Genomic DNA, 24,943 nt, shown 5'->3' on the forward strand with positions numbered 1-24,943 from the left:
TTTTTATTCTCATAGAAACTCAGCAATAAGCCTTGAGCACAGAATAAATTCTTTATCCTGTGTGATTTGTGTGTATTTGTCTTTTAAATCCATTTAACAAAGTAGTGCAACAAATTTGGGATTAGCGACATGCTAGTTAGATTTGCTGAAGGAGGCTGGGACAGAAAAATGGGGAAATTGACATTTTTTGCATTAGTTATTAGTTGGCACAAATATTAGCTCTATCATGTATTTCTTTTCAAACAGTTCCTGACCTCATGGGTAGAAGGAAGTTGTGATCCAGCTGTAGCAGTATAAATTTGACAAAGAAAATAAGCATGGGTTTTGTGCAGATTTGTGTATTGGCATTAAATATTCTTAGCTCTTGGGCTTTCCTTTTACCTCTCACAAATTTAATGTTGATTTCATGCCAAGGGTCTGTTGTTACACTTGTCTGTTTGTATTTTAGTGCTATTTACTGTCTTAGAGCCTTTATTTTTTTTTCCTCTGGGTCCACTGTGACACTTACAGTATGGAGGGCTCTAAGTGCCAGTTTAATCAGGTATCACTCACAAAGGCTTCTGTTACATTATGAAACATGAGTTTTAAATTTCAGTAACATGAAGTCTGGACTGTAAAGTCCTACTCTTAATCTAGGCTTACTTGGTTAGGCTGTGTTAAATCTATTCCTAAAAATGCTCAAGCTTTTTTTTTAATTATTTTTGTTTGGGATCAGATTTCTTTGAACTCTGTAGGCACGCACCTGTGCTCATTTTAATCCCTGTGTAGTTTTCATCAATTATCACAGCAGGCAAGAAGAACACAAAATTGTAAAATGCTTTTGAAAAGTAAATACATTCAACCTGGGATTCAGGTTTCTGTTTTAATCAGACATCATCTGTATTCATGTTCTTACACAAAGCTGGGTAAGGAAGGGGCATGAAAAGCCCTTTTTTCTTTCCATTGTGGAGTATCTGTTTTGAAGTGCTCTGTTGTATGGTGAGTATGATGTTAGTGTTTGTAGAGGCAGGCTGTATTGTGTGTGTGTAGAGATTTTTTTTTTTTTTTGGTAAGCTGGAGAAAATCTGGGTCAGGAGATTCATTCTTATTAATAACTTAAGGCTTTATTCAACAAAAATTATCCTCCATGGCTAGAAAGCTTTCTGACTGAGGAAGCAACTCACTGCCCTCATAGATTAGTGGGAGCATTTCCTTTTCCATCAGGGCATTAAAACGCTCACCTTCTCCCATGTGTTTTTGATCACCACCATAAAAGCTCTCAGAGGCACAGTCTTTGTGTGTTTCTCTGTTTTGGGCAGGGGACCTGTGATGTTTTCTTCCACGTGTGCCTGCTGTCCAGCCATGGCTTCGGCCTTCCAGCCCTGCCTTGGCCTCCTGACCGTGGGTGATTGTGCTCAACCCAAACCAGACCTTGTGTTGCTAAAACAACCTCTGGTCATAGGACCAAATTATTTTTTTTTTTTAATTTTGTGAAAACATCCAAGTTTTCAAAATAAATAAGTTTGAAAGCTTGCCAGTTCTTGTTTTAATTTGTTGGGAGATACTAAACCATGAAATCTCTCCCTTGGCCTTGTGGGGCTTTCCTCTTCCTCGGCAGTCATTGCCCTCTGTGTTTAGCTCCACAGCACCAGTGAGTTAAATATGTTAAACTGGAAGAACAGGGAAATTCTTGGCTCTATCAGCTACAGTAATCTGAATTAGGAGTTTAAACAAACTTGGGAAAAACAGTTGTTATGAAGCCTTTAATTTTCCCTTAAGCTTCCGTGTCACCCTAGAACCAAAAGCAAAGGTAGTTAAATTAGGATAATTAATCATGGAACAGCTTATAGAGGGAATGTAATGAATGTTCCATCAATTTGCAAGTTCTGTAAATCAAGATAAGAGGTTTCTCTAAAATGTGGTGTTTATAAGATAGGGCTGATGTACTTGACAGAAGAGTTAGGTTAAGTAAGTTAGATGCCACCTGTGTTGGCATCTTGAAGTTGTTTCTGGAGTGGTTCCTTCAGACTTGAAGGTTTAGAGAATTAGTCTGTATTTCTATGTCTAACACCAAATCAAGGAGGAACTTGAGGGAGGAAAGGTCATTTAAGTTAAAACTCTGTGTTTGAGACTCCTGAATGGACACTTTTCTCCTGTTCTTGCCCAAGGTCTCGTGGATGTGGGGAGAGGGCAGCAAGCCTGCCTGTCTGCTGCTGCAGGACCTTTGCTCTGCAAAGCTTGGTTTTGTACCAACAGAAGACAAGATGTGTTATATTTATCGCATTCAGGGGAGGTCTTGAAATGTGTGGAGCTGCAGGTCCTAACTTCCCAAAGTAAGATGTGCAAAAACCTTAGACATTGTAGTCAGCCTATGTGGCTAATATAATTGCATCTTCTTCAATAACTACTTTAGATGTGAAGCAGACTTTGAAGCAAGTCAGTTGACACCCACACAGGACTAAATTATGACATCCTGAATAAATTGCTGTGCAGTGTAAGTGCTAAAGTAGTGTCAATACAAAGAAAGTTTGTTCCCAAAAATTCTTCGTATATTGAAAATAACTTGAAATTTACTGGATTAAAAAGTTAATTTGCGTAGTTATGTTAATTGCATGTAAAATAAGCAAAGTTTATCAAGATCGTTAAAAACATAAAACACAGGAGAGAAAAATGTCAAATGTATTTTAAGTGTAACTGTCAAATTCTGTTCACATCCCACCTATTTTAACTTTCATAGTTAGTGACCAAATGGTGACTTTTGGTATACTACTTTTTCTTTAAAGTGTAATAGAATAATGAGTCCCTATTCTGTTGCAAGGAAACTGGACATACAGGGTATTTCAAAAAGAGGGACCCAATTTCAAATTGAAATTACTTTAAAATGGGGTCAATCTTTCTGAAATGCCTTGTGTTCTGTTTGAATTGCATCATATGAAAACCTGCAGAAGGTTCTGAGGAGGCATGCCTTTGAAAATTTATCTCCTTTTTATTAGCATGCAAACATAATAACTGGAAACTTAAATGCATTGTTTGTAGAATATGAAAACGTAGCAATAAAAATTATAGCACTGCAACAAAGATCAAGGTAGAAATCTCTTTAGATGTTGGACTTCATTTTGAATTTGCTTCCTTTTGTCTTTAGTGTGTTTGATACTTAATTTTTGTATGTTACAGAAGCACCTTCTTAGATGCCTCGTGTATTTGAGTTTACAGTTCACAATGTTCAGATTCAGAGTTTGGGGTTTGATAGTTGTTTGGGTGCCTATCTCTGTAGATAACATACACAGAATTTCCTGCAGGAATATCATCGTATCTGATATAGAAAATGTTAGAAACTTCTACAAGGGAGAATGCCATATTGACATTTTGTTAGTCTGGTGGGATCATCAAAATATGCATCATATGTGAGTGCTTCCACTGAAATACACACATTTTGATATACAAAAATCTTGCATGTATTTTGGGAGGTATTTTTGTAACACAAATGACAGACATAATTTTCTTAGCTGTGGGATCATTTGATGTACCAAAGATTAACCAGTGCAAGTGTTAAGGATCCATCTCTATTATTTAAAAAAAGAATTGCTAGGTAGTTGCAGAATGAGTGACAGGATGGGATGAGCTCTTAATTGCCCTTTGGCTTCAGGAAGAAAAGAGACTTTGTTTTATGGACTGATGATGTGCAACTGGCAAGTTGCAACCCCTCATGTGTCCTTTCTCTTCCTTTCGGACTGTGGCTGTGAAATAACTACTTATGAATTCCATTTCTATTTTGAAAGCTTTTTTTTTTTTTTTTTTTTTTTTTAATATTGTGTGCACTTTCTTTATTCCCTGACCTCAGTGTTGTTAAATGAGGATAAGAATTACCAAAGGAAGGCTATGCATGTGGCAGCCCATGGAAAAGCCATATCAGTTGTCTGTGGCTTTTCATTCTGCATCCAGTGATATGATGTGACTACTTGATATTTTTATTTAGAAAGTATAAGAAAAGCGTCAATAGTTTGAGTTGTCTCAACAGTGTGAGAAATAGTGTCTTAAGCTTCCCTCCTGGTTTGACAATTGACAAAAAAAGTAGCCCAAATTCTGTAACTGTTGCCACATTCATGCCTTACCATAGGGACCTGATACAAGGTTGATAAATGTTTGTAAAAGAAACAGTAAGTGGTTGAGTCCTCAGAAAGGAAGTGTAAAACCTTCCGATTCAAACCGTTGATTTATACTGCTCTTAGCGTTAGTAGTTGGTTTGGCCGCTTGCCCCTTGCCTGTGTTTGCCAGCTTCCCGCTACTTGGAGTGGAGCAGTTGCCTGGATTCACTTACCCTGGGCTATGCAAGTGCTGTAGCACTGCACTGAAATTCTGGGTAGTAATAACGTGTATTTTCCTTAAAATCTTGTGACCATAGTTTGCTAACTAGTTTTAAACAAACAAAAGTAAACAATGATGTCATCTTATATATTTCATTTTTACTTCTGTACAGAATTTCCTGAAATGGCACACTTCTAAGCTAGAGTTGCATCAGTATATGAAGCTGTCTTCTCTGCTTCACAGAATTGTGATGTGCAGCACAAGAATGTTGCTGTTAAGTGTTTCTGGTGAAGGTACACTTCACAGAGCTGGTGTGTTGTGCTTAATTCCTGCTTTTGTAAACATCTCCTGGGTTGTCCTAAGTACTGAGCCCATGGCCTAGGAGTGCGCTCCACTTCTTGTGATCCAGGGAGGAAAGGTTTTGGTTAGATGTCCCATCTCCATGCGTCACTGAGAGTCATGCAAGTTCTCCTTTGGCAGCCTCGTTAAATTTGGATCATTGATAACCTATACTCAGCACTTCTTTTTCCTTTAAGTATGATATAATTTTACTGTTCCTATCAATGGTGATAATGAAGTATTGAAACAGGTCAAAAGGGAGGCAATAAACTGCTTGGTCAGTAGTGTGGGGTCCTGGGGTACTCCCCAGTGACATACTGTTCAGGGGAACAGAGCTCCTTAGGGCTGGTGAGGATGAATCCTGGGTGTGAGGGCCAAAAGAGTCAAGCTGGGTCGCTAAGCTTGGCTGGTGATGGAGCAGGACTGACTGCTGCAGCAGACAGCACCTCTGTGCCTGGCTGAGGTCTGTACACTACTATATATTGCATTCATACCTGGCTTTTTTTCAGTGTTATTATTTATAAATATGTTGGAGCTCACTCTCTTGTTCTTGGCAAGTTAAGTTTTAGAAATAATCTCTAATTTATGTCCTCTTTGTACATTTGACCCTGTGGCCTGACCACAAGTCAAAACTTTGCTGGGAATCAGAAGATATGCAAGCAAAGTGAACTCTAGTGAACTCTATGGTGGGTTCTTTTTTTTTTTTTTTTTTTTTTTGAGGCCATAGTAGTAGCATTTCTTATCATGGGCAGTATATTTGTTTCATATCTCTTATTACTAACATTTTATCTGTTGACTGATTTAAAATCTGAACCTGAGTTCACTACTTGTCTGTATGAATCCTTTCCTCCTCCAGCTGTAAGACACCTGAAGAGAAACAATTACAGTTGAATAACCAGGAACCAAGTTAGTCTTCCTGGTTATACTGAGATGTGGAGGGAAAGTTGCAGCCTGAGTGTCATGCAGGGTAAGCAAGTGGCTTAAACCAGATTAAACTAAATTATTGCTACCTTGGGGTTTGTCGAGGGTTAAGATTGCGGGGTGACAATAAAACCCTAGCAGATGTATTGTTAACCCCCCTCTTCCCCCCCCACTTCCCCCTTTTTGCCCCTCCCTCTCCCCCCTTCCCACTCAGGACAGGCAATCGGGAGGGAAAGAAGGACAGAGAGAAGAGAGTTGGAAAAATTAACAATGTTTTACTAATGCTACTAATAAGAATAGAGAAAATAATACAAAACATACAAAACCAATCTTGAAAGTCTCAGCAACTGCAGAGCCGGCAACCAAAGTCCTGGATTGGACTCTGCAGCCAATCAGAGCTGGATTCAGTCTGTCACTAGGCCTCAGTTCGCAGGGACGACTAGCAAGGTCCTCTCCTAATGTCGGCCACAACCAGAAGGGAAAAAGCAAAGGCAAAAGGGATGAGATCCTAGTGATCTCCCACTTTTATATAAAGTATTCACTTGAATGGAATGTTATACACAGTTGGTCAGTTTCTTGGTCACTGGTTTCTGGTTGTCCCTCTCACGAGATGTCCATCCATGCTTATCAATAAGTTTGCATTCCATTGCTATGTTTACCAAAACATGTGTCTGGTTCTCCAGGAAAATGCAGTTAATATGAAGGCTTTAGCTGACAGGCAAAATTCACTGAAAGAGAAACTTGTTTTTAACAAAACCAGGACAGGGTTTTAATAATTTGCTGTAGAAGTGTGGGCTGGAGAGTCTGTCAGGCTGGAGGCAAATTTGCCTTTACAGGCGGTAATGTCTGTCTGTGTTTCAGTCATGCCCATTGAAATGATAAATCAATGACTACTTCCCTCAGCTGACTCCTCCTGCCAGTTGTTTCTGATTTCTTCTGAAGTGCATAATTGTTTTGTTGTTTTTTATTTTTCCTTCTCTCCCCCCGCCCTGGCCCCGTGTTTGCAAATGTTTTATTATTAATAATTTGTACTTATTCTAGTTCTCAAGCTTAAATTGTAAATTCAGTTCTTGTTGTGTTGGCTGGTGAGCAAATGAATGTCACCTGAAACTCCTCCAAAACGCATGCTTGGTATTTAGTAACCATCTGGCACTTTCATACTTCCCGGTCTTCCCAGACATCTGATGAAAGTGCCATACTGCCTCGAGTCATACAGGTACTTTGGAAAGACACTCTTGCCATTCCTTGGCATAATGCCTTGGGCAAGTTTTACCTCTGCATCAAACTGTGTCCTGAGAACCTGAGAGCTGTCTTGATCTGACCATTTAATGGGATTGGGTGTCACTTGTATTGTTTTGAATGTGAGTCATTGTAACTTGGTCATACCCAAGGGAGAACTTACCACGTCTCATGTCATAGTTCAGTACCAGGGTAGAAGGCTTAGGACTCCTGTGTCTCTTGCTTAGCTTGTCTTATGCAGGTATGGCAAGATGAGGAGAAGATGAGAGGCTACAGCAAATTTGGTTTATAATTTGTATAAAAATTCTACTTCTTCAACTGTGGCTGCGTTTGCAACAAAAGCAATCATGAGCACAAATCTGTTGAAAGCATTAAATAACATTTGTCTAACTTTGATGTTGAAAAGACTTTTGAAAGTGTCTAGGCTTTCCAGAGTGTCTTTCTTAAAATGATAATGGTGTCACTATTACGAGCCAGAGAGAGGTGTCACCCTTGTCAGTTCTAAAATGTCTCATGCATAGCTCTTGCTTTTAGTTCCATGCTTTTCTTATGCTTAATGGAGTGCCAGCTCTACCCATTAAGTGCTGCTAATTTTTGAAAAGTTTGTTGTGAGAACATAGGGGAGTGTAACATATGTGAGTCCCTCTTCAGCTGCATATAATTACTCTCATATATATTTTCCTGAGTGTCTTAAGATTTCTTCCAAATAGCAGGCAAAGATGGTGATAGCATATGGTTGCTTCTAATGTCTGCCCTGAAATCAAACCAATTACTTAGCTTGCATCTCCTGAACTATGAAGTGATTATGCTTCCATGGGGACTACGAAAAATTAATAAAGTTAAATCGCAAACTCTAAAAAAGGATGGTTCAGAATTTTATTTACTTCAAGTGTTATATCTAGGCTGTCATTCAGAAACCTTTATATTTTGGCCATAATTCTTTAAGGTAGTGTATGCTGACAAGTTCCTTGGATCATCAGTAAACACTCAAAGAGTGCACTGGTTTTTATAAATAGAAATATCCAGGGCTGTGTCCCAAGTCAAACCATTTTCAAGAGCTCCAAGGTGCGAATCTCATTGGCATACATATATTGGTATCCCTGAATGAATGATTCTTAATTACTTTAATTATGTCCTTTTAAGGAGCTTAATTGACTTTAACAGCTTGAAAAGTCACCAGAAACTCTTAGAGAGGGTCTCTTTTTTTGCCTTAATTTCAACTTCCGTTCTCTCTTTCATGTTTCTCGGTGATGTTTACGGTAATAAGGCAGGGTGGTATTTATCTGTTCCCTTCTATAGGGAAAATTTTAGAAACTTCTTTGTTCTGATTGAATTTCCTAGTCACGTCTACTTAAAATAAATCATGGTACTAGCCCCTTCTTAAGCCTATCTTCTACTGTCAGTTGAGTCATTATACTTGCTTTTCGTCATTTTTCCTTACTGTTTCACAGCTTTTCTTTCAACTCTTAGCTCGGCCATCATCACCGAACCCAGGAACATTCACAATTATACAGGCTTTCATCTTTCATGTCCCTTGGCAAGAGGTGTGTGTTCACAGAGACAGAAGATGGCAGGAGGTTGTACAGTAGCATAGAAACTCAGTTGATAAATTCCCAGTTGCAGTTTTTCGTGGGTACTTGAATTGTGTTGGTGCTTTCAGCTGGGGAGTACTTTCAAACATCTGCTGCTTTTCTCAGTGGAGGTTCTTGAAGGAATGGTTCCTCATGACACTTGTGTCCATCCTTTTTGATAACTACCTATCTCGGCTGTTTGTCTTAGCAGACCTAAATCTGACTGGTTTTTGTTGTCAGTAATTGGTTTGGCATCTGACTGTTTTTCCCTGGGTGCACAAAGAGAGTGGCAGGATGGAAACCCATCAGGTCCATCCGTACTGCTACGTTGTTCCGAGTGCTGTTGTTTCCCTGCCTTCCATTACCCTTGAAGACAATTTCTTCCTCAAGAGACACACCATCTCTTTTTACTCGTCTTTGGATTCTGGATTCTGGCTTTACTGGGCTGCCCACTGGCGCTTAAGAACCCTAATTATTTCCAACATAATGTTTATATTTGGTTTCATTCTTTTTTTAACTCTAGAAAAAGAAAAGCCATCCTGCAGAACCTGGTAGCACACTTGTCAGAAAACCTGTTTTTCTGTGTTCCTTTTTTTTTTTGTCTTTCCTATTACACTTTCATGACTCTGATTCATTCCAGTAAAGTGCTAGACTTGCATTAAAAAGTTCCTAGAATAAATGCATATTTTATTATTTACCTTTATAAACTTGTAAGAGATACAGTGAAGAATACTGGAAGGACAGAAGCTCTGTTTTTGTAAATAATCATTATGATTGCAATAAGGACTGTGTTTTGTTTTCCTGATAAGTCGTGCAGCAGTGCATGTGGATCATAAAATTACATCTTATCTATACCTGATGTGTGTATTTCCACAGACACAGTGTTTAATCCATAACTGATACAAACCTTAAATGAAACTTTCAGTTTTAGAGAGTAATAAAGAGAATAACTGAGAATGTGGACAGAAAGCTAATGAGGGTGAAATGAAACTCTGCTTTCTGTCTCTTCTCTTAAATATGTTTTTCAAACATGTATACATGCACACCAGCAAACAAGAAAAATTAGTGTGCTGGGATTGGTAATCTGCTTCTAATTGAAACTTTCTGTCAGTATAATTAACTTTTGGGAGATAATATATCTTCTGCTTCTGTAAATGTACTGTAACTTTCCCTGATAGCATATAGTGGCTGGATAGCTGTGCTGACCCAGAGTCTTCTAGTGAGATGCTCAGGGCTGCAAGAAAAGTGGGAGTGAAACTGTGATACTTTTGAAGATATTGCTGCCTTACAGTTGTCCTGTTGGTGTAACTGTTGTTTGGGAAAATCAGCAGTATTTTCATCAGACTCTGTGGTCAATAACACAGCTCCTAGTTACTTAAGGTGTCTTTGTGATTAAATGTATTATTCCTGGTCTAAGTTGGGGTGAATTTTTTAACAGCCGTGTATGAAGTCAGAAAATGGGAGAGACTGGATTTGCAGCTCAGAAGTAAAACCTCTGGTATTTAAGATATTAATACTTCTGCATTTATTTGCCAACAAAGGTAGCATAGAGTAATGTAATACTTATCATAGCACTGTGTGAATTATGAAGACTTTAACATTAGTTGTAGGAAGCCTGACTTCTTATTTTTTCTGAATTTAACTTGATTCCTTCATCTTTTCAGTGCTTTAATGCTGAATAAGTGAACAGATTACAGTTTAGTTTTATTGGTGGGGTTTTGTTTTGTTTTTTTGTAAACATGTCTGTCTACATGAGTAGAAACTGCTGGAATTAGTGGATATGGCCCCCTCCTAACAAAACTCCACTAATTAATGTTTCTGAAAATCATATTCTCTAAATTGACTACACCTTCTAATTTATGTTTGATTTGACCTTTTAACCTGTAAACTATAGAGATATGAGAGTAGTGACTTAGCACCTCCTGCATGTGAAAATCTAGGGTCTGCATTAAACAGACTGAGGGTTTTTTTTTTTGGCACGATATCTGTTAGTAAATTTTTCCTTGTTTCTGGTTACGTGTACAGCTGAGATTTCCTATACCTCTTCTGCTTTGTTAAATAACTTTATTCAATCTCAGGATCTGTGCTCTGTTTTGGCTGGAGAAAGCATTCATATCTCTTTTGGCACAGAAAGTATATCTTATTTATTTGAGTAGCTAGATTCTTCCAAGTGCCTAGTTTCAGTTTCCTGACTTCAGTTTCTCCCCAGTGACAGCGATTAAGGTAACACCTTATCAAAGCACCAAGTTATCAAATGCTTAATCGTCTGCTACTCAGTTTCCACATCAGTTTATTTCTTTGTCAAAAAATCCTGCATTTTTGAAGACTTGCGTTTGGATTACAGAAATCTCAGGTTAGACTCGAGAGAGGTTTGAAGGTTTAAATCGGTGCCTTTAGGATTGTTAGAATAAGAAGCCCATTCATTCACAGATACTTATGAATTGGATCTGGCTTCGCTTCCTTGAGATGTGTATTTTTGTAAGCTCTAAAACTTTGATTTCATACTCAGCAAGAGAATGGAAGAGAGGAAGAAAATAGCAAGAGAGAATGAAAACTCTTTTTAGAAAGAAAGCCCAAAGACTTGTTGATACTGGACAGCGAAGCAGGAAACGATGTGTGTCATAAAGGCTCCAGCTTGTTGGATGAAGGCTGAAACTCAGGATGTAGTCTATAAATACAAAACAGTCTCATAAAAATATTTTTCAAGTGCAGTTCTGAGTGCCTCAGAGAAGCTGACTGAATGTGCAGCTGTGTCAGTATGTATATATATTTGTGCACATTCATACACACACATACACTTATACCATACTTTCTTCTTTAAATATGAATATATTCATTTTGGTGATATGTACTTCCTGGAGGAGACTGGTAACATTAGCAACACCAGATGTAAATTTGGGAGCTACAACCTGTATTTTTTGCAGACTCTAAACTAGCAGCGTAGTGGAGAAGCAGAAAGCAAGGGACTACAACAGGGCACAAGGGGAGGAATTCTTGAAGCTTAATATTTCCCTGCACAAAAAGACAGTTTTGTTTTGTTTTTTTCCCCTCAGTATTTTGTCAAAAGTTTATCTTATTAAGTGATACATCTAGCAGCCTTCTAGGGATTGTGGGAATGTCTTCTGTCCTGACCAGTTGATAGCTGTAAAAATTGTCACTCAACTTGGAGGGGCAAGTGCTTGTACTTGAACTTGCTCAAGCTGTTGGCTAAGAAACATGGCTGGAACAGATTTACTAGCTGCAATTAATGGCCATGTTCCCTTTTTTCCTTCTTACTGTTCAAATATGAGCTTACAGGGATCTTAAACTATGAGTTGCTGCCATCCTTTTGCTCGCTAAATTGCTTTAGTTTTGCAATTGAAACAAGTGTCAGTTTGGAATAACTGCTTAAAACACAGTAATTTGGAATATCAGAATAATTTGTAATAATACAAGAGTTTATTTTTGATTGGTAATATGTTGCTGGGCTTCTTTGTTGTACTAAACAAGGCAAGGCTGGAAAACATCCTTTTTCCTCCCCATGTTTTTAAAATGCTATTCAGTTGTTCTTCTTCTTTTACCAAATACTAGAATAACAATACTACAGCAGTCCCATAATAACTTGGTAGCTGTAATGCTACGTCACTCTGAATATGCTTATGCCTTCGTCTTTTTCTTGTTATTTTTTCTAATTTATAAGCATTTACCTGAAGGTGCCCATCTGTCTTTGAAATCCCTCCACCGTTGCTCGTTTCTGTTGTGCTGCTGTGGCAAAGGCGGCCAGTCTTCAGGACAAAGTTCCATACACCCACCCACCCAACACGAATGAACCCTCATCTTAGGTGTACTAATGTCAAGACCCAAATTCAGGCAATTTCCTCAGAGATTGGGAGTGTGGAAAGCCAGAGTAATTGGTATCTGACAAATATTGCTGCCAATTTGGTGTGTTAACTGTGTGACACAACTGTTTTCTTGAATTTGTGCTTAAGCAGTTTCTGCAAATATTTTTGAGTTTTTTTGTTAGAGGAACCCCATGTTTTGTCACATGGTCTGTAACCCAATTTCAGCCCTGTTTCTAGAGTGAGTAACTGATTAGAAAATTAAAATAGTTTGAAACTGCTCAGAAATGCTTGTTTAGAAGAAGCTTCTGCACCATCTGCTTGTGCCAGTAAGGATGCTTGAGCACATACTGTCAAATAAAGCCAAACCCCAGAAATCTCAGGTACCCAAGTACTTTTCTTTTTAGAGTGTTATGACAAGGGCTGATGTTACCTTGGGTAAGAACACAAACCTAAACAGGGATTTAGGTCACATCTTGTAACCTACTAAATTCTCTGTGTCTGTTTCGCATGTAAGAAGCCTCTGTGAATCACGTTCATTTCAGGAAGGCAGTCTTGTCCTTATACTTCTCTTCTGATGGTGGAGTGTAAGGGGTTTTATTCTGAATTTTTTTGAACAAAAGGCAATGTTCTGGAGTGCAGATTTTCAAGTGCAGATTTTCCAAGCCTTTTCCAAGGCTGCTTTGTGAGCTGGGTGTGGAGGTCATGGGCCGGGAGGTGAGGGGGTCTGCAGGCTGGGTTTCTTGCCTGCAGTGACACAGCACTCTGTGACTCCCCCAAGAAGATGTTGTCACCCCACTTGTGCTTTGAGGCATTCCCAAAGCATGTCTCCGAGCAGTTTCAGTATGGAGAAAATAATGACATGAAACTCAGAATTGATAGCTTATATATCAATATATATAATCAATATATATCAATATATATCAATATATATCAATATATATCAATTTCAGAGCTTGGAGATTATGATGTTAGGAATAGCAGTGTAAACGCTGGAGAACGTATCTACAGCTGACTGAGTGCTTGTGCAGTATTACCAACCACCTCTTTGCAGCCTTTCAGTCTCTAAAAGAAAACACACATTTCTGATATCTGAAATTTCAGTTGTTTAGGCGAAAAGATTCAATGTAAAAAGATGCTTGTTGCCCATCCTAAAACTGTGGCTTTGATGACTCATGATGATGAAGCTGAATGCTTTCCCTGTTGCTGTGTCTCCAGGCACTGCTGCAAGGAGCCTTTGGGAGTTCCAGGGTGAAGAGACCTGCCTCTGGAGACCGCTGCTAAAGATGAAGACCTCCTAACAGGCCAGGCAGCCGTAGCGGGAGCTCAGAAATCCTACATCAAGGTAAAGAGATTCATTTTTAAAGCAAGTTGAAGTGTCTGATACAATTTTCAAAATAAGGACTTGTTTTCTTACTAAATAAACACACAAATGCATCTCTGAGCTTTCTTCATTTTTTGGTGTGTATTGCTGCTTGCTACCTGGTACAAATGTTGTCCTAGCAAATGCTGGGGGAGGGCAAAAAAAACAACATAGTGTATTGTATGCTAGAGCCAGAAGTAATTCTTTATAATAACAGTAGAAAGATATATCCGCAGTTCTTTGTTGACGAGGGAACAGGCTGTTTCGGAGCTCTGCAGCATGCTCTGTTTTTAGAAACATATCCCAATATAATTGCCACATTCAGAGCTCGCTTTGAGTGGCCACAAAAATACGGAAACACTCTTGAATGTCTTCAGCAATGGGAGGAGAATAAGGTTTGCATATGATGAACTTCTGTTTACCAGCACTGTACTTATTTCTTAGTATGGTCATCCAGAACTCATTCTTGCTTGTAAAGTACAAATGCTGATGGACAAAAAAGAAATGTGACCCCAAGTACTTTGTTGAACCTATCAGCACTACAGACCCAGGCACTTTGGGAGAATTGACTATACTATGGTTTTGTTGGATAGCCAGGATTTTGAATGTAGCGGTGATATATGCAATATCTTTCCTTCATACTGACAAGATTAATTGAACTTTGTGTAGAGAGTTGGCTGAAAAAAGTGAGTAGCAGTGGAAATGCTTTCTACAGATTTCTTCAAGATTAAATGTAGGTCCTTCTAAAGGTCTGCCAGCTTCTGCATTTTTTTTAAAAAATAGCTGTTGCAAAGTGTTAACTTCATTGTTGGAAGGTTCCTTGATTCATCTGAGAAGAATTGTAGATTTTTCTGGTTAATGATTTATTGATTTTTCTAATTTGGACTGGATTTAGAGCTCTGAACTAGGCCAAAGTTCATTGTCCTACCATCCATGGAGTAAAATTAACATCGGCATGAGTTTTCCCGTTAGCACAGTCAGCATTTCACTCCATAACCTGCCGTCATGATCTGCTGTATGTGTCTGGGAGCAGGACCACCAAGGACAGTCAAGCACACTCATCCGTTTCTTACACCATTCCCTTTCTCTCTGCTTCCTACTTCTTTGAATTCAGTTTCCACTTTGTTTCTCCAGCCCACTAGCAAGGTCATCTTGAACAACTGGGGATAGTGTATTGAAACCTTGGCAGAGCAGAAAAACTGATGATGATGATGATGATTATGCAGTGATTTCAAACTGGAGAAAAAAAAATCCAGAAATATTTATTTCATTAATGTTTTCCTTTGTTACGTTTGCCTTAGGAGTGGAGTACATGAAACAATACAAGTTGAGATAACCATGCACTAAAAAAAGAAATAGAATATTTCTCTGGATGTTGTTTAAAAAAGCACAGTTTACACACTGAGAGGGTAAAGACTTCATAGAAGGTGTCTGCATAGTCCCATAGGGTGCATGGATGTGTGTAAGTGGGGGGTAGGTGGGGGCTGGGATTCTTGTACAGCTGTAGGGTTCTGTCAGTTTTTGGTGATGCACAGTGTCCACGATTGAACTGCAGCCTTGAACTCTGTCACTACTTCCAGCGAGGCAGTTTGTTCTGTGCCTTTCTGTCTCTTTTTTTCCCTTTGTTTGGACTAGTGTGTTGCTAACCAGAAACACATGATACAACACAGCCAAATGTTCTGGTGAAAATCAAGGGCACTTCGTAGCTGTGAAGATTTTATATTTGTCCTAGATTCTTTCTTTTATTTTTTTTTCATTGATGCAGCTGTAAGTGTTATTGTAAATTGTATGAATAATTGATCAAGGAGCTCTTGTTACCTCAAGTAATGTTATGCTTATTGCTTCTCAGAACTGTGCTGCTCTTTATTGTACTACAGCACTGCTCATACGCTGCTCTGTGTGTGGGGAGTTTATTCCCTTAAAGTTTTTTTTCTGTTCCCATCCCCTTTGCTCTCCTCCTCCTCTTTCCCCTCTAGAGCGTGTTGTTTCTGCTTCAGTGTATTCCGTGATTTAACTGAGAAGGGTCTTTTTTAATCGACAACAACACATTTAAAAAAACCTCCATGGGCCTGGGAACTGTGCAGTGTACACATCTGGTTTCACATAAGCATGAATTGCTGGCTTTACAAACACGAAACATGTAGTCCCTGCCACAGAGTTAGCTAAAGTGTTCCGTAACTTGAGACTGTATTTGAAATGAAAACAAAATTGTATGGCTTCCTTACCATACTAATGGAAAACATTTAATTTGCTTCTTCAAGCCAACCAAAAGAATGACGCAATGCTGCTCAAGCAGATTTACGGTGCTTTTTCTTCTATAGAAATCAATACAGCTTGAGGTTGCTGCTATGGGAGCTGGCTGGTTGACTGCAATCCAGCTGTGTTCAAATGTAAACTTCTGTACCGCAAACCAAAACTGATGATTTTGATTTATTCAGGCACTGCTGTATCTCTGAGATATTATGGTGTTGGATTTTATTCATGGCTTTTCTCTGCTTTATTGCCATTAATACTACAGGGTATTTAAAAAAGACGGACCCAATTTCAAAGCAGTAGTGATTTCAAATTGGGTCCATCTTTTTGAAACACTCTGTAGACTGGAATTTCAAAATAGCAAGTTCAGTCCGTTTATGATTTTTTCTTTTTCTCAAATCATGTAGTTATTTGCTGCATATCCTGAATTAAAGTACTTAGTTCTGTGGGAATGATATTAGCAAAAGCAGCTCTTATGTACATGCCATGTGTGCCTTTCAATGGAGTCTTTTTTTCTTTTGAGGCAAAAAAAAAAAGAAGGGGGCAAAGCCAAAAAATAAGCTTTCATTCAACATGAGTGTTAAGGGCTAGCATAATAATTTTCTACTTTGTACAGAAGAAGCTCTGAACATTGAGTTGTCTTTGATTTTCCTTCTGCTAGGGGAATGTCATTTTGGTTCAGTCCAAAAAAGTTCTGAAAAAGAGTACTATTTTTTTTTTTTAAGATGTGAAACCAACTGTGCAGATTTTCATAGTACACCAACTTTTATGCCCTTGTTTCCTTTCTTATTCCCTTTTGCCCCTACTAATAGCTTCGATTTTATTTAAGCTCTCTAAGAGACTGTTGCTGTTTCTCTCCTTATTGTCTTCCTTAATGGGATTCAGTCTTGCTTAAGCACTTCACTTCTGGCAGAAATTATTATCTAAAGGAGCCTTTAGGATGGGGTCCCTGATGCAGCTTATTTCCCCCCCTCTCCCACCTCCCCAAGGGTTGTATTTCCTTGGGAAGTCTCTTGATTGTCTGTTTGCTGGTTGTGCTAACTCTGCCAGAAGGAAAATGATGGCTTGACACTTGCCCGATAACTTGCCAGTAGTACATTTAATCTTTAAAAAAAAAAACCCACCAACCCCCCCCCCCAAAAAAAACAAAAAAACAATCAAAAAAACCCCCCACAATTTCTGCTTCCATTTCTCAAGTAACTTTTATCCAGGTTTCTTAATTTTCTAACTATTCTTTCCCATATACTTACCAACCTCATGGTGAATGAATAGCCTGAAAAAATGTAGAGGAACTGAGGTCATTTTTGTTGGGGTAGCTTGGGATGTGGTGAGTTAGCAAAGAACAAGATGGGGATTTGAGATGGTGAGCGATGTTGCTGATAGCTGCATTTTTTTATTTGAAAAGGCTACCATGTGAGACTTAGTAAAGAAGTATGTGAATCCAAATTACAAATATTAACAATGTTGCTTATCAGGAGGAAAATGATAAAGACTTCAGATTTACAAGCCTGAATTTCAGTACAGTTTCAAACATTCTTAAAAAACCCTTTAATTTTCAAACTAATGAATATTTTTACTCATAGCATAAATACTGAATTTTTAAGATGTATTGAATGTATATCCTGCTACAAAATCTTTTTTATAGTAGTGGGGGAGAGTATGCAGTGACAGTGTGATTATGTTTCCTATAAACATAAGGGCAGCCAATATGCAGTAGCTGCTAACTTAGACATAATAGAGATGTCAGATATGAGATCTTGCCAAGAAAGTTTGAATAGCTTAAATTTTCTTTCTGAAGTGCTTCCTGAAGATGGACAAAATGCTTCAGCATTAGCATCACCTAATCACAGTGACAAATCTGGATCTTCAGTGTTTGTGCAGTCACACATTTCTCCCTGGCTGCTACTTTGCAAATTTAGTCCTGTGTTGCTGAATATAAAATTACTGGAGGTACTGCCCTCCAATAGTCTTTCAAGGAAGGATTTTATAAGGAAAAAACACATAAATCTTTAGAAGAAGAAAGAGACGTATTGCCACACCACCACTCTTACTTTTTTTTTTTTTATCAGATTTTCCTGATATTCCAACATTTCTATTTAGACTAGCCCTCTAGAGCTGAAATGCAGCTGACTTCAACAAACAGGTTGACATATTTTGGCAATATATTTAGTCCATAGGTTTTGAGTTTGACTGCTCCAAAGTTCTTGTTAGCGTGGAAGATCTGTCATGTACTTTTCCTTTTGCCTTTTTCCCTACGCAAGCACTGGCAGTCCAGGCTGGAGTATGCCATAAACGCTTTTAAAGCTACACTTTGAATAAAGCTTACGTTTACTACAGCATATTTGCTTTGCATGGTTACAGTACTAGCACTGTTTTCCCATATAAACACTGTAATGAAGTTGTTAGGACGAAAAAAATGCTTACAGTATTTACACTAAAGTTCACGGAGCATGAGATAGCTACGCCTGGGATGCTGCTACTTTGAAGGGATTAAAAAAAGCTTCTCAGAAATAAATAAAATACAAATAGCATTCTCAGACTAGCAAAACAGTACATAAGTGGTGAGAAGAAAGACACTAATTATTATGTAGAGAGCAATGTGAATTGAAATGCCACAGTTGAAGCCACTTTATGGTCTGACCTTCCTATGTATGAATTGAAAAGCAGGAAAAAGTACAGGGCATGACCTAAAAATAGTAGTCTTGAAGCTTCTCTGCGTATGTGGTGTCTTATTTTTATCTAGTCTGAAATTTAGTTTCTTCTCTTGAGTCACACCTGAATAAACTATTTTGGCTGTTTGTGTTGTCTTCATGGTTCCAGCTCTGCCAGACATAGCTACTGCTACTTTATTTTAAGACTGCTTGTGACTTGAAGTCCTGCTGGAAACAGACTGTTGTCAGAAGGATGCAGTTTTGTTGTTAAGAAACTTAAATAAGATAAGGCTAATCCTATTGTATGCTTCCACTTCAGGAGTTTGTGTAGAAACTTCCCTTTTCTAGCTATGGCACCATGTCCCTGGCTACAGGCCTTTGGGGGTTTCTCCTCTAGTGTTTTTCTGAGTTGTTGGCTTGGTTAGACATTAATATTCACAATGTTTCACACATTTGTGGATCATGGCACCACACTGTGCCAACCTCCAGAAAAATAAACAAAAAAATCAACCAAATAAAGTAAAAGCCAACCAAACAGAAAAAACGACAAAAAAACCCCTCTTGTTTTCTGTGGTCAAAGAAGATGAATGAAAATAAGTGTACCTATAGTCTCTTTGCTTATGGCAAATTTAGTGGGGGTTTGTTTGTTTGTTTGTTTTGGGTTTTTTTTTGTGTTTTTGTGTTGTTTTAAATGTAGGTTTTTGTTTGTTTGGTTTTGGTATCAGTAGAGATATGGTAAGAGTTAGGATGCTGAATACTTGTGAGCTTTTGCTCAGGTGATTTACAGTTTCAGAAGCACATAATAAGACTTTGTGAGTTGTCATTTTGGATCGGTACTGAATGAAACATCATTATCCTGCCTTTAGAAAGGTCTAATATTGGCTATTTAAAAACAAAATAAATTCTCCTACAAGTGTAGGGTAATATCTACTCCCAATATTTGTTTTTTACTTTAATGACCCTTTGGTTTCTTAAAACTTGTAGCATAATAGAAGATTTGTAGGGAATTAGAGTATTGAAGAGGATGTTCCTTTTCAGAGTCTCCTAAAAATAAGTAGCATGTCAATGTAACTTAATGAATCCTAAGCAATGGATGCATGCAAGTAAGTAATTGGTGGTTGTCTATTTTCCTTTCTTATAAAGAATATGAAACTTCTATAAGACCAGATAGTTATCAGTAGGTTTTGACTCCCTGGGAAGAAGGTCTAGGCTAAGAGCAGAAACTTTTGGTTTTAGGTCAGCAGCTGATTTGCTGTGTCACCTTGGGCATGTCCTCTTGACTTCCTTGCAGCAGTTTACCATTGTGTCCACATTTTTTTGCCACCATCGTAAAGTTCTTTGTACAATTTGGAGTCAAAATACAATCAAAACTGTTTATTGCTCTGAGTGGGCTCAACTTCATTTGCTATGCAGTTTCTAGTAATGAAATGCAAAGTGCTGTGAAAATATGCAGTTTAGTTCATAAAGAGCTTAGACCAACAAATAAAACCACGCTGGGCAACAAGTATTACAGTACAGTGGATGTGAAGAAAACATGCAGTTTTATTTTATGGGTACCAGTCTGTATAAAGACTGAGAGAAGGACAAAGATATTTGGTTAAAAATAGGAACGCTATGGCCAAAATAGTTGAAATAAGAGGGAAAGAAAAGATCTGTCTTAAAATGAACACGTGGCAGTCTTAGTTTGCTTGAGTCTTTAGCTGAGGATTTCTACTTTTGTTTTCTGACAGGTAAATTCAATTTACAAATTAAAACTAGACTGGAAGTGTTGGGCTGTTAGTAACTTTTAACAAGGTTAATGTGGTGAAGCAGAATATTGATAATAGTGAGCTGACATTTAACAGTAGACTAGCTGAGAGAACTTTGTGTTCCTGTGTAATGTGAAGATTGAGTGTCCTGTAAGCGTATTGTTTTATGTTTTATACTTACTTTTGCATGTGTGCCAGGACATGCTCTAGGAAGAGGCATAAACTTTTTTTTTTTTCTTTCATGAATACATTTATTTCCTGTGTAGAGCTGGAAAAGAAGAGCAACAAGAGGGATTTTGTTAAATACAGAAAAATCTAATTACAGCTTGATTTAAAGCCACATTTACACAATGGCTGAGGGGTGAGTTCACTTCCACAAAAACAAACCCTTTGGCTTCCTACTGTGCATGGGGGAATGTGAAGATGCATGTCATGGAGAGCAACTGCCTCCCTCTACTGGCACCAGCTTTCCTTACACTGTGCTCTGCAGCTCTGCTAGGGGATATAAAAGTATGACCGTTTTTGTATGCAAAAGAATACCGATGCATGAATTCACTGGTATGTACTCATCTTACTGCTTATGCTGCAGGTAGCACACGCTACATTATGTGTTAAATGTGATAGGCTTGATGTCTGTTTTCTATGAGCTTGTAGAAATTTTGTTCCTCAAAATAAACAGTTGTTTCCTCCAATCTGTATTTTGAACTGTTGTGTCTCTCCTGATTCAAAGGAGAAATGTTGGTGAATAATCTACATTTTCTTGACACTGTGGTTTTCACCAAGTGTGCACCTCTGAAAGGTGCAAGCTCTTATCTTGATCATCTGCTGAAATATGTCTGAAGGTATAGGAATGGTTGAAAATGTGGCTTAAAATTTTTGGTCATTTTCTTTCTTCAACTGGTTTAAATGTAGTACTGGTCTTTCTAATTCTGTTTATCAGAGGAAAAGGTTGCACATCTCAAGCAATGTTTCAGTCAGTCATTCATAATGTTTTTCTCCTCCTGGGAAAGGCTTTGCCCAAGATCCAATAACAGATTGCTTCATAACAGCAGCTCATAGTCGAGACTGGCATGCACATGGTCTTAATTATTTTTCTTATTTCCAGCTGATGAGTGCCGTTTTTATCAGAGTTTTTGATTACCAAACTTGTGCTTTGTGCAGCTACTATTACTTCAATTTCTGCTACTCTAGTAAGTCTTAGAGTAGCAGAGTCTAGAAATTAAGTATACACACTGTCATTGTTTAGAAAAATCAGTGCTAAGGAAAGGTGCTGGACTAGTCTTGCACAATATACTTCTGGCAAATGTATGTTGCAGTTCATCCTACTTTCCAGTTTTTGATGTGTCCTTCATTATTCTTGTCTTCAAAATGGTTCTAGAACCTTATACCTGAGGTGAGAGTATGAGGCTTACTGTTCCTTAGGCACACATTAGTATACCCAACACAAAACTATCCAACATCCTTATTCAGTGGCCCCCAAGCAGGAGCAAAGCAGTCATGCATGATGGGGAAGGAGATGTTGACAGGAGGCCAGCAGATGAAAGATGTTGCTCTGGAAGAGTTGTAGTAAAAAGTCACTGGTGGTGAGACTGAATTTGCTGTGCTCAAAACAGCTTAATGAAGGGATTTGAGTTAGTGGGAAGCTGAGGCAGGTGGGTCAGTTGGTGTCTCAGGACACAGGAGGTTTTGGGGAAGGAGGAACAGGCCTGGGGTTGGAGGGAGCAGATCCCTGTAAGGGTGAGTGGTGTCACAGGAAGGACGGGGGGATGCCAAAGCTTGCTCAGGAGAGAGCATTGCAGTAAGACTGGTGAAAAGGCAAAACTAGAGAGGACCAGGCTTGGACAGCATGTGAAAGTAAAGCTGCTGAGGGAGATGAGGCTCTCTGAGCTATCTTTGCAGTATGGTTAGTGTTGTAGAAAGGCCAGAAAAGAAGAGGTGGTACAGGTCTGTGGAGCGCTTGTGAGAGAAGTGGTGAGATAAGGGAGTCTTGTAGGGCATTTCTGACAGGTAAAGAATGAGCCGTAATCAAGCAGCCCTTCCTAGGAATGGGTGGGCCAGTGTGTGAAGAAATGTGAAGTTGCAAAAAGTAGAGAGGAGAAGGGAGAAGATCTTGTAAGATGAAGTTTTCTTTCACTGCTAGAGCAATCTCCTTCAATTTTTCTGTTTGGTGTCTACTCATTTTGCACTTCTCAGAGTATTTCAGACCAGACCCAGCTGTATTATTTTAATATTGGTGAACTGTATCTGAAAGTGATGATGGAGAAAAAGAGTACTGCAAAGCTTGCTGTGACACTGAGACAGGTCAGTGAGTAGTGTGAAGGTGATCATATCTGTGTATAGCTGTATACAGTTGTGCTTCTAAAACTATGAGAAAGCTCTGCCATGAATTCATACATGGTAAACTATGGTCATCTTAAGTCTCAGACTTCTATTTGGTTTACACAAACGTCTGTAAACATGAATTCATCATTTCTTGCTTCTTCTCTCTTCTCCTCTTCTCTTGCTTCTTTATGGGATTTAGTTAGGTCCTTGTTGGTGTTTCCATATTCAGTGCTTTGTGTTTTCTCAGAGGAGTAGTCTTGTGAAGGTCATCAACTGCAGAAACACAAATAAAACGTCTTTTCCAGTGTTGTTTTCCCTGCATTGTGTGTGGCTTTCAAACCCTCAGGTGCCCTGCAGTGCTAGGAGGATCACCCTGTAGTCTTAACCTTTTTTATCATGTCATGTTAAAGTTCTGACCTAGTAAAAGGCAGGAGCAGTCAGTGGGATAAAAAAGTAGTCAGGTCTCGCTCTTCACTAGCCCTCTCCAAAGTGAGGTGGTAGAGAAAATGGTGATGGGAAGGAAAATCTTTGAGCACATATGTGAGTGTCTGTGGATCAAAGTCAATGTTTTGTGTGGCTGCCAGCTGGAGAGCTGCATTCACACTGAAGTCTGGTGAAGCACTTGCTGTCCTGACCCTTGTGGTCCCTGCCTGGAGCTGTGCCTTGTCTCCCAGCTGCCCCTTCCACTGCTGGAAGCCACTCAGATAACATGAAGGAGTTCTGTGGCTTTTTCTTTGGCTCATGTTGACCTGAATTTCTGCAGTCAGTTTCTCTAGAGGAGGTGACTTGAGGGGCAGAAGTGTATGGGCTGCCTCTACTTTTTCTCCTGATTTTTTTTTAATAGTTAAACTTTTTAAAAAACCTCAAACAAATAAACAGAAATATCCCAACAACGAGAAAAAACACAAAAAAAACCCCAAACAAACAAACCAACAATAAATAAATAAACCCCCATAACCAAGAATTTGATAAGCTCTCAGCTACTACTCAGTGTTGATGAGGAATTACAAGCTTTGGTCATTCAAAAGCTTTTCTTTCAGCTATGACAACTGTAAAGTTTATTCACCTTGGAGATGGACAGATCTTCTACTCCCAGCCACAAATAATTAAACAAACTAGATGTTCCTGCTGTTTCTCTAGTGGATACATTTTCAGAGATGATGAAGTTTTCAGCTACATTAATTTCCAGAAGTACACTGTCAAAATACTAGGTATGTGATTTTATCACTTCCCTGAAAGAGCCATCAAACCCACCAACATCCAAATTCTAGACTTTGTAATTTTTTTTTTAAACTAAGACTAACTTAAATTTATGAAGGATATTCCAAAAATATGTAATGTAGGACAGAGATTGTTTGTTTTGATCATGTTGAATCTTCTCTCTATTGTAAAGGAATTTAACTCCTGTGGTGAATCTAATTTTTGTTTAACACAAAGATTTTTGAGGCCCTCTCTGAGTGGAAAGGTTTTCAAAATTAAAGCATTAGGTGGCATAATTCTCCTGTTGCATCTACCAGGCATGGTTGCAGAAGAGACTTGACATACAAAATGGGCCAGTAGGTCACATTAATGAATTGACTGCTTATCTTGAGCATTAAATGCCTACTGTGGATTTTTCACTTAGCCCTGGTTTGTGCTGACCAGTAGTGATAATGGAGCATTGAGCTGTTCAGAAGGCAGAGGCTGTGTGTTATCTGCACTGAAAAGAGCTCTTCATGGAAGGAAGCAGCTCTCTTTATATGCAACATGATGAGGCTTAAGTGGGCTTACAGTGGAGGACTACAGTCCAGTCCTGCTGAAGTTTTACCTCTGTGGTTGCTGGTTCTGGAGCTGTCTCCCAGCTTACCAGAAGTTGCATCATTCTACCCAGTGTGGCTGTTCTAGATAGTTCTTATCCTTCCATCTCTCCCCATACTCAGCACTGGTGAGGCCCCACCTCGAATCCTGTGTTCAGTTTTGGGCCCCTCACTACAAGAAAGACATTAAAGTGCTGGAGAGAGCTCAGAGAAGGGCAACAAATATGCTGAAGTGTTTTGAGCACAAATCTGAGGAGCAGCTGAGGGAACCAGGGCCGTTCAGTCTGGAGAAAAGGAGGTTCATGTGAGACCTTATTGCTGTCTACAGCTACCTGAAAGGAGGTTGTAGCAAGGTGGGTATTGGTCTCTTCTCCCAAGTAGCAAATGATAGGACAAGAGGAAATGGCCTCAACTTACACCAGGGAGGGTTCAGTTTATATATTAGGAACAATTTCTTCAGGGAGAGGATTGTAAAGCACTGGAAGAGGCTGCCCTGGGAAGTGGTTGACTCACCATCCCTGGAGGTGTTTAAAAGGCATTTAGACAAGGTTCTCAGGGACATGCTTTAGTGCCAGAGTTACGTTGTGGTTGGACTTGATGATCTTGACGGTGCTTCCAACCTAAATGATTCTATAGGG

At 38.8% G+C, this 24,943-nt stretch overlaps 1 protein-coding gene across 7 annotated transcripts in view; it reads left to right on the plus strand.

Annotated features, from left to right (window-relative positions):
* Window positions 1-24,943, plus strand: part of FAM110B (family with sequence similarity 110 member B) — a 128,765-nt gene that overhangs the window by 32,514 nt on the left and 71,308 nt on the right. For 5 of the 7 annotated variants that reach the window (XM_065053600.1, XM_065053598.1, XM_065053597.1 and 2 more), the window contains exon 2: window positions 13,391-13,517. The gene's annotated coding sequence lies outside the window, so the exon portion shown is untranslated. Of the gene's footprint in view, window positions 1-2,147; window positions 2,313-13,390; window positions 13,518-24,943 lie in introns of all 7 variants that reach the window. The other 2 variants (XM_065053599.1, XM_065053604.1) reach the window with 1 other exon arrangement.

The sequence above is a fragment of the Columba livia genome, chromosome 2 (assembly GCF_036013475.1).
Source record: "Columba livia isolate bColLiv1 breed racing homer chromosome 2, bColLiv1.pat.W.v2, whole genome shotgun sequence".
NCBI lineage: Eukaryota > Metazoa > Chordata > Aves > Columbiformes > Columbidae > Columba > Columba livia.